Here is a 10,207-nt window from a genome sequence, read left to right on the forward strand (position 1 = left end):
GCGGCGCTCGCTATTGAGCGCCGCATCTGAGGGGTTAAACGGGTGAGATCGATACTGAGGTAATGAATAGAATTTTTCACCCATTTGAAATCATAAGTGATAGAAAGTATAGATACACTCGATTATTTTCATCCCACGGCTGAAGGAAGGGAGTTCTCTGGATCTGTTAGGGCAATGAGAACACCATGTAGATGAAGGTTCACTAGTAACCAGGTTGGGCCCCGCTCACAATGCTTTATATAAAGTACATCATCCTGATAATTCCCTCATGTAAATGGGCCTTTACAGCAGCTACCTGACTGTGAGAAGGGAACAAATCTACTTATTTAGATCCAAAATCAAAAATACAAAGCAATAAAAATATTCAGAATTAGATGAATCTGATGAACAGAAAAGGTAAGTTACAGTAATTCTCAAATATATTATTGTCTGTGGAGAATTTCACAAATCTTTCGGAAATGTCCGTAGCGATCTAAATAATCTGTTAAGAAGGCGATCAGTGGAGATGTGATAGGGATTGGTCAATTTAGGACAAAGCTTTATCCAGAAATAAAAAAGGAATTGTATTTTTTATTAATAGTCATTTTATGCTCCTTCCAGGTTTTGTTGCCAGAACGGGAGTGGCGCTGTTTATAAAACGGTGCTTCTTTCCTACTCCCTGTAGGGTTTGGCACAACCGGAGAGGGGTGGCAGTGTTGATAAAACGGTGCTTCCGTCCTGCTCCCTGTAGGTTTTAGTGCCACAACGGGTGGGGGTGGTGCTATTTATAAAATGGTGCTTCTTTCCTGCTCCCAGTAGGGTTTGGTACCACGAGGGGGTGGGGTTAGGAGTTCTGAGCCCAAAACCTGTTCTGGAGCCCACAAGATTATAGTTACCCCCCCCCCCCCCATATATGTGGATGGCTGGTTACACACACAGATACCTCCTTATAACACAGTCGTCCTCCATCACTTCTCAGATCGATGACTACACTCTACACTAGGTCAGAAAAACTAAGACAGATCACAATCAGATCAATCAATCATTTACACATCAATTTCGATTGATCGAGATCTGATCGGTCAGAGATCTGTGTATATAGTTGCAGCCAGAGCTCCTGATTGGTTTATAATCCAATAATAATAGATAAAAACAACATTGTTTGCCAATTATTTTATTTTCATTTGACACGTCTATATATAAATGGACGAGGTCACTTTAATTTTTGGGGCAGTCCTGAGGAAGGACACAGCTCCTGCTGCCACTTAGTCGCACGTATCCGGGTTTACATCGGCAGCCGATATAACATATTGCGGGACACACTTTATTAGGTTTGGACACGGCCGCGCAGGATTGGTTGCAGTCAGTGTAACAGTTGGCATATGTGGTGTTTCCAATTCCGCTGCAGGATTTGCAGTTTTCGTTTGTCACACATTCACCATAACCATTGTCTATAGTGCCCTCCTTGCAGAAACATCCTTTAACACACCTTTTAATGCAAGCACGTTCCGGGCAGTTGCAGGTCGGTGGACAGGCGCTACCACATTCGTTATATACTTTGCCGTCTTCACAAGTTTCAGCGTCATAGCCGACTGAAAACAAACAAAAAAATTAAGAAGAAGGTTATTCCAGGCGAGGATTTCTGGGACATCATATTCTCAGGGTGATCGCCTCTTGATATCACACTATTGACTGCTGAGTCTAAGTTTCAGGATGACGTCATCTGGAGAAGTTGGGTGACAACCAATACTGCCGCCATTACATCTCCTATAGGGGTTGTCACCCAGCTTTCCCAGGCTGCTGAGTACAATCCTGATCTCCCGCTTCCATATCGCTGGGTACAATGTGGCATATTGACTGTTGTTGTGGTTGCCACCCGGCTGGTAAGTGACTGTTCTGCCTGGTAATTGATAACAAGAGGCTGGTGCCCGTATTCACTTGACCAGTACTGCAGCTCGGCCTCTATTCTGTTTTCGAAACCATCTGCTACCGGCATGTACGTCTGGTGCCCGGAGGCATCCGGAGCAGCTGATCGGTAAGGGCTCCGGGCGTCGGACCCCCACCGATCATATACTGATGACCAATCCTGTGGTTAGGTCATCAGTTGTCCAGTCGTGGACAAGCCCTTTAACTACCCTAGACTATTAAGTATATTGGTATTAACCCTTTCAATAACCTAAACCAGAGAAATATTAGATAATTAAAGGATTTGGTGTAAAGTCGTGCCACGAAAATCCACCCTTCCCTCTGTATGTGGTGGCAGCCCTCGCTTTTTTTCTCTGATAGATATTGTGTATGTTTTTGGGTGACTCAGTGTATAAGAAAGACATGAGCTGGAGACGGTTGTTGTTGTGTCTTCCTCTGGATCAACACTGTATTGTAATAAGGAGAACTCAATGCGTTTTTTCATCCATACTGACTATGTTACTATGTCACTAATTATAGTCTTGGCGATCAGGATTTCTAATTTAAAGGAACACTCCAAGCAAAACTGATACAGTGTATTGCAGCTAAGTGCAGGGCCGGAGGGGGCGGAGCATGACACCGGAATTCTATCTTTAGTGTTAATTGTATCCCTCAGCCCTGCACTATAACACAGTGTATCCCTTTTCACCAGAGTGTTCCTTTAAGAAGAAATAGTCCTTAAATGGCCATCACATGATAGAACAAAGATCCAAATTTGTCTTACTCTAGGCAGATCGTCTACACAGACTTCTTCCCTCCCCCACTGATAAGTGGGGGAAGGGGAGTGACAAATATTCTGAGCTCTTTTTGTGGTCTGACCATCAGGGGTCTCCCGGGCCCATTGGGCTGGTACCTGGGGGTATGAAGTCTCCTGTGTATAAATGCTCCATCTGGATTAGTACAAATCAGACACTTATATAGTAAGGGTATGTTCACACGCACTGTTTTCAGACGTAATTCGGGTATTTTATGCCTCGAATTACGCCTGAAAAAACGGCTCAAATACGCCTACAAACATCTGCTCATTGCTTTCAATGGGTCTTACGATGTTCTGTTCCCACAAGGTGTAATTATACGCGTTGCTGTCAAAAGACGGCGCGTAAAAAGACGCCCTCGAAAAAGAAGTGCATGTCCCTTCTTGGGACGTTTTTGGAGCCTATTTTCATTGACTCCATTGAAAAACAGCTCCAATTATGTCCGTAAAAGACGCCGTGAAAAACGCGAGGAGTTACAAAAACTTCTGAAATTCAGGAGCTGTTTTCGCCTGAAAACAGCTCCGGAATTTCAGACATATTTTGCTAAGCACTATTTACGGATGTAATTCAGGTGTTTTACGCCTGGAATTACGCCCGAAAATACGACTTGAAAGCGCCGGCAAACATCTGCCCATTCATTTGAATGGGTTTTACAATGTTCTGTGCAGACGGACATTTTTTAAAAAATACGCCCGCGTCAAAGAAGTGCATATCACTTCTTGGGACGTAATTGGACCCGTTTTCCTTTGACTCCATAGGAAAACAGCTCCGTAATTTCAGGCGTATCGGATGTGTACGTGTGAAAATACCCTAACAGTCACTCACGATACAATCTAGAAATATCACACAGAACAAACATGAACACATCTTTATGGTGTCAAATAATTACCGCCTTGCACAGGTATCAGCATGAGGAGCACACCTGCAAAACAAAAATATGAATATGTATAGAGAAAAATTTACAGAATATATAGAATGAGAGGGGCTGTAAATAGTGACCTGGTAAAGTGTAATAATAGAAGAAATAATGGAGGGTGGCAAGATGAAAGCCATGAGAGGGACTACTGAGGAACCGGCTGTAGTATCTGCTATGGGGCTGACCCAAATTTAGCCAATTACAATAATATGTCACCATTTTCTACACTAACCCAATCACCCTCCTCACCCATAACATCCAATATTAATACTAACATTGACATGTCAGTCTCCTACAAGACCACCAGAGATGAGACCACTGAGTATTTACAATGCCGAGTGAAGACCAAACGTTGGCTGTACCACAAACCTTAAAGGAACTGTACAGGATTAGAAAAATATCAGTACTTTTTTCCAAAACAGCACCACACCTGTCCACAGGTTGTTTGAGATATTGCAGATCATAGTCATCCACTTCAAGGGAACTGCAATACCAGACAATGCGGTCAGGTTCACCTATCTGTCATGACTTTGAGGCAGGTCCTAGCTAGCACTAAGAAGGATTCCCCAACTTTATAAACATAAAGAGAAGAGAAACCGGTAACATGCAGCTGATTGGCTGGATGTGGTTTAGCTGTCTATTGGTGAATGAGATCGTGCTGAGACTTCCTGCTGTGAAAGGGGGAGAGAGCTGCTGAAATCTGGAATCTAGACTGTTCACTTTGCTGCTGCAGAGCCCTCACTTACTATGAAATTCTAGTAAAGTAAAAACTGATGATATTTCACGGATATTTATTAACATATGTCATACATGACATTTTATTTCCTTTTTCTCGCGGAACATTCAACATATTTACAGCACATTTAAATGAATACGTTCAATAAAGTGTAACATATGTAACAACTCTTTCCTTTGTAGATATATATATATATACATATTACAGTAGAACACAATAGTATACAGATATTTGCTACTCACTCAGGAATGACAGCAGCACAACAGATGTCCGCGCCATATTTAGCTATGAGGTCCAAACTTTTTCCTGTAAATTATGAATAGATTGGATAGGAGTGATTTTTTTTTTATTATAGATCAAGAATCATAATCACTGATATCAAGCTTTGTCTATTCTTATATCAAGTTGCATCCCGACCATTAGGGTACACTGAGTTAATTCTTTGGCATGTTTGAGGTATGACCTAAAGGGATTGTTTCATCTGAGCAACCCCCTATCAGAATAAAGCTGCTCCATATCACCTACTCAGTACGGGTCTCTAATCCCTGCGATCAGCATTTATCTCTTGGGGAAGATCTGTGTGGTTACTGAATTTCCCTGCAGTGGCCACTGTAGGAGAAATGTGGTATTACATGCTAGCCATTCAAACACATAGTCACATGGAGTCTACCAGAGACCCTATCAGCAGTGCTTCTCTGCTCTCGCTGTGACCTACATTTGGGTTATGATGTGTCACGTGAATCACCAGGGAATATGCAATAAGTGGATGTGTTAATATCAAACAGGAAAAATCCACAATAAATTAAATTCTGGTTAGAACAATTATAAACTGGAAAGATGCTGGAACTTTATGCAAATAACTTTATTTCTGGATTCCTCTAACATTAAAGAGATTTTCTCATTATAACAGCAACTTCTGTCCTATCAGGACATATGTCATAGGAAGGGGTCCCACTTCTTGTAATTACACGTGTCCTATCTTCTAATATTACATCGTAGGGAATATCCCCCTTATAAATGCAGCAAATGACTCTTGTGGAAAACAAGTGTTACTACTTGTAGTTTGGGGCAGTGCCATTTTTAAAGGTGAGCAACCGGGGCATCCTCTTGGAGTGCCACTTTATTACCTTAGGGGGGCACCTGAGCAGAACTGTATTCTGCCTTTCTGTGTGAATATTTAGGGCTCAGACTGGGGGTTGTCAACCCAAAGATCCAGCAGAAGGCAACCCCATACGGAGGTGACATTGTAGTAAATCACTTGCCACTAGGGTCTATTTCTTATGCCATAACTCACAAATATCCTATTAGACCTCATTGGGGATATGTCCTGTATGTACAATGGTAACAGCAAAGTATAATCCACAATAATTACCATATATTATCATTCCTTACATTATAGTGACATCTACGGACACTCCGCACCCTCACCTCTCTATCTCCCCTCATTGTCTTCTCCGGCTTAAGCAAGTGCCCCAAGGAAGTTCTCCCAAATAAGTTCCCCCTCTTGAGCCCTGCCTGGGTCTTTTCTACCCCTTTGGTGGCTACAGTTATCTGATCTCCTCCTGCTTGGAGACCCCCAGTCTTACCTTCAAGATCCAAGAAACGTTTGCTGATCAGTTTGGTCTTCCCTCTCGCACAACATACAAAGGACGAATGATGGTGCCGACTTTTTAACATTTCACTCAAGGATCTTTTAATTTGAGAATCCGGGTAAACAATGGGCATTGTACATGCTGATAATTTATATTTCATTCAGACATGTCACCAAACCCATGACTCTCCACCTTTACTCCACCCACATGAACCACCCGAGATTTATCATCCTGTAAGGCTTTTTTTTATTGTCCTAAGTTCCATATTTCGTATACTGTGAAGGGAAATTTATAGAACGGCCGTGCCCCACATGGACTTTCCTTGGTCAAATAAATTTGACAATTGTAATGTTCACCTCGAATTCTGTGACTATTCTCAATATTAGAGCGATGTACAGACTTGTTGAAGAGACCTTCACCCATTTTCTGAGAGGAGACCACCAAAAACATGTCCGTCACATCCCAATCAATAGAATTGTTAAAAGGGTATTCGCAATACAGAAAGTGACCGCTAGGACAAGTCACATCTTTCTGATCACTGGGTTCCCGACTCATGGGACCCGCACCGATCCTGAGAATATCCCATTTAATGTTTTTCCTTGCACATAGGCGCTCTTGGCCAGTGGCTGCGCCGGGCTCCTTTGAAGGGGATGCAGGGGATACCTGATTAAGGGCCATATGGGCCTAGAGCTGAAGGTTATGAGGGGCATATTGTGCGTAGTGCCGTGCCATGGGGAGAGGGGGTTTGAGTATTCTTGTGCCAGCATGGCCAGAACCATGGGGGGGCACTGTTGTAAATTATAATGTAAGTTTGGGTGTTATCATTCTCCTTGTCAAAGGCTGTGCCCCTACAGTGTACAATCATCTGACAGTATCTCACTGTGTGGGCACACATCATATTGACAAGGGGAATGGTAACACTCAGTTGTCAATGACCCCTTTATGCCCCGACATTACAGTAATGTTCATCAATATGCCCAGAACAAAGTAACTGTGACACCCATGGCCGCGGACCGTCATGATTACTCACCACCCGATGGCCACAGCCATGGATCAGTGAGCGCTGGCCCGCATCTCCTCCTCATGAGACGCCAGCGCTCACTTCTGCTTCACTCTGCTGTGTCCCGTAGGGTGCTCGCCCACGCTCGTGCCCGGCCTTAAAGGGCCAGCGCACGCATCTGAATATTATATCAAATTAGCCTATGCTCACCTTGGACTATAGGAAGGGCCCTTTGCACGGCTAACAAGGTTGCTCACTCCAAACCTGCTCCAGCTGCTGCCTGTGCCCAATTCTCCCTGGCAGCATGTAGCAATGGCCTTTGTTACAGACCTGCCTCCCTTCTGGATGCAGTGTGGTCTGGGTAGTGGTGGACCAATTTTCAAAGATGGCTCATTTCGTTCGGCTGGCTGGTCTACCTTCTGTTTCTCGACTGGTCAACCTCCTCATTCAGCACATCTTCCACCTGCACGGTTTACCCCAGCATATCATGTGTGATCGGGGGGTTCAGTTCACCTCAAAGTTCTGGAGAGCCCTCTTTAAACTCCTCGATGTAAAGTTGGACTTTTCCTCAGCCTACCGTCCTCAGTCCAATGGTCAAGTCGAGAGGATCAATCAGATCATGGGGAACTACCTACGACACTTCATCTCCAGGCAGCATGATGACTGGGTGCAGCTTCTTCCTTGGGCCGAGTTCTCGTCTAATAACCATACAAGCGAGTCCACAAGAACCACACCATTCTTCATCGTCTACGGCCAACACCCACAAATACCTCTCCCCGTGTCCGTTACATCCGAGGTGCCCGCAGCTGATTCTGCTTTTAGGGACTTCCTGCAGATCTGGCAGCAAACCCGATCCTCCATTCTGCTGGCGGTCAACCGCATGAAATGAAAGGCAGACACAAGGAGAAGAGAACCTCCCAGGTTTCTTCCATGTACCAAGGTCTGGCTGTCCCCCAGAAATATCCGGCTGAGGGTGCCATCATACAAGTTTGCTCCCAAGTTCCTCGGACCCTTCGAGATCTTCCAACAGATCAACCCTGTCTCCTACAAGCTTCGGCTGCCTCCTACCCTCAAGATTCCCAACTCCTTCCATGTCTCCCTCCTGAAGCCTGTGGTCCTAAACCGCTTTACCAAGATTCCTAGTCCTGCAGTTGCCCCCAGCGGTTCATCAGATACTTTCGAGGTTAAGGAGATCCTGGACACCAAGAGAGTAGGAGGAAGAACTTTTTATTTGGTGGATTGGAGGGGGTTTGGTCCAGAATAGAGTTCGTAGGAGCCAGAGGAGAACCTCGATGCTTCTACCCTCCTGAAGAAGTTTCTCTCCCGCTCTGGTTCCAAGAGGAGAAGGCGTAAGAGGGGGATACTGTAGCACCCATGGCCGCGGACCGTCGGGATTACTCACCCCCTGACGGCCACCACTTTCTGTTTTGGGAATAACCCTTTAATGTACAAGGCAACTTTAAATGTTACCAAAAAGGCTCAGAAAATAATTGTCCAATTATTGGATATGCTATTAGGGCCATCCTGCGCGAGGAAACATTCACAACGTCGTGGATTCATCTGTTTATGACAAAGCCCCCGGCATGATGACTGTAATCTGCACATCCAGCCAAGTTCCTGCTCCTGAGTATTTGCTTAGTATCTGAGTTGTTCCTGTTCCCGTACCGTGACCATGTTTCCTCATAGCGATATGCACATGATTGCCTCTTATGTTGTTAAATATTTCCCATATCTGGCTGCTTCCTTAAAGGGGTATTCCCCCTGGATATGCCATAAATACCTCTCTGGGACCCACCCCTATCTGAAGAACGGGGGTCCCCCGACCGCCCTGGTGAAGTAAACGAGTACTGGGCTGTTTCCATAACTCCCATAGAAGTTATTATAGAGAGCAGAACATGTGCACGGCAACCTCTCAATTCACGCTCCACCTGCATGGTGGGGCGGGACATGGGTAAGGGGATCCCCATTCTTCAGATAAGTGCAAGTCCCACCTCTGTAGCTATGCCATAAATGTCAAAGGTGGTTTCATTTTATTACCATGATGCCTGACCATTTGCCAACTACTCCCCGGTGCCTGTCCTTTGCCAATAGCGCTCATCCCATCTAGAGACGACTGCAGGGCCGGACTATGTACAGTGAGGGAGATTTATTATGACGCTCCCAAAGACCCTCCAAGCCTATTTTGGCTTTAAAGAGATTTTCTGGAGAGAGAAAATCGAAGGACTATCCTCATGATATGTAATCAATATCTGATTGGTGGGAGTCCAACTCTCAGCACCCCCGCCGATCAGCTGTTTTGAGGGTCTGCGGCAAAGTGAGTGCGAGAAGGCTGTAATACTATGAAGCGCCGCTCCAAGTGTGTCGGTGTTTGCCAGTATTGAGCGGCGTGAGTGATGAAGGGTAAGCAGTATTCCCACAAGCGATGCGGCACCTTCAAAACAGCTGATCGGCGGGGGTGCCGAGAGTCGGACCCCTACCGATCAGATATTGATGGCCGCTCCTGAGGATAGACTTTTCTCTCTCCGGAAAACCCCTTTATAGCCTGTAATAATATTTTTGTTTTTGCATCACCGCATTCACGTGTTGCTTTTCTGTTTTCATTCATAGTTTTTACTGCTGTTGCGCGAATCACGCGCGTCCCACGGAAGTGCTTCTGTGTGGTGCGCGTGATTTTCACGCACCCATTGACTTCAATGGGTGCGTGATGTGCGAACAACGCACAAATAGATCGCTCCACACACGCTCCCCCCTGTAGATAGCTCCACACACAGCCCCCCTGTAGATAGCTCCACACACAGCCCCCTGTACATAGCACCACACACAGCCCCCTGTAGATAGCGCCACACACAGCCCCCCTGTAGATAGCGGCACACACAGCCCCCCTGTAGATTGCTCCACACACAGCCCCCTGGTAGATAACTCCACACACAGCCCCCCTGTAGGTAGCGCAACACACAGCCCCTTAGGCCTTATTCACACGACAGGGTCCTAGTGTCGGCCGATAAAAACGGCCGTTTTGGGCCATTTTTCCTGGCCGTTTTGCATTCGTTCCGATTCCGTTCTGGGCCATGTTGCTGTTTTTAACGGCCGATTTTGACCCGTCTTGCATTCGTTTTTTTCCCTGTACGTTTTAAAATCAGATGAATTTCATTTAAATTTGTTGCCACACACTTCCCTCTGTAGATAATGCCACAGCACCCCTGGTAGGTAATGCCACCCAGCCCCCTGCAGATAATGCCACCCAGCCCCCTGAAGGTAATGGCA

This window comes from Rhinoderma darwinii, chromosome 10 (assembly GCF_050947455.1).
Source record: "Rhinoderma darwinii isolate aRhiDar2 chromosome 10, aRhiDar2.hap1, whole genome shotgun sequence".
NCBI classification, from domain to species: Eukaryota; Metazoa; Chordata; class Amphibia; order Anura; family Rhinodermatidae; genus Rhinoderma; species Rhinoderma darwinii.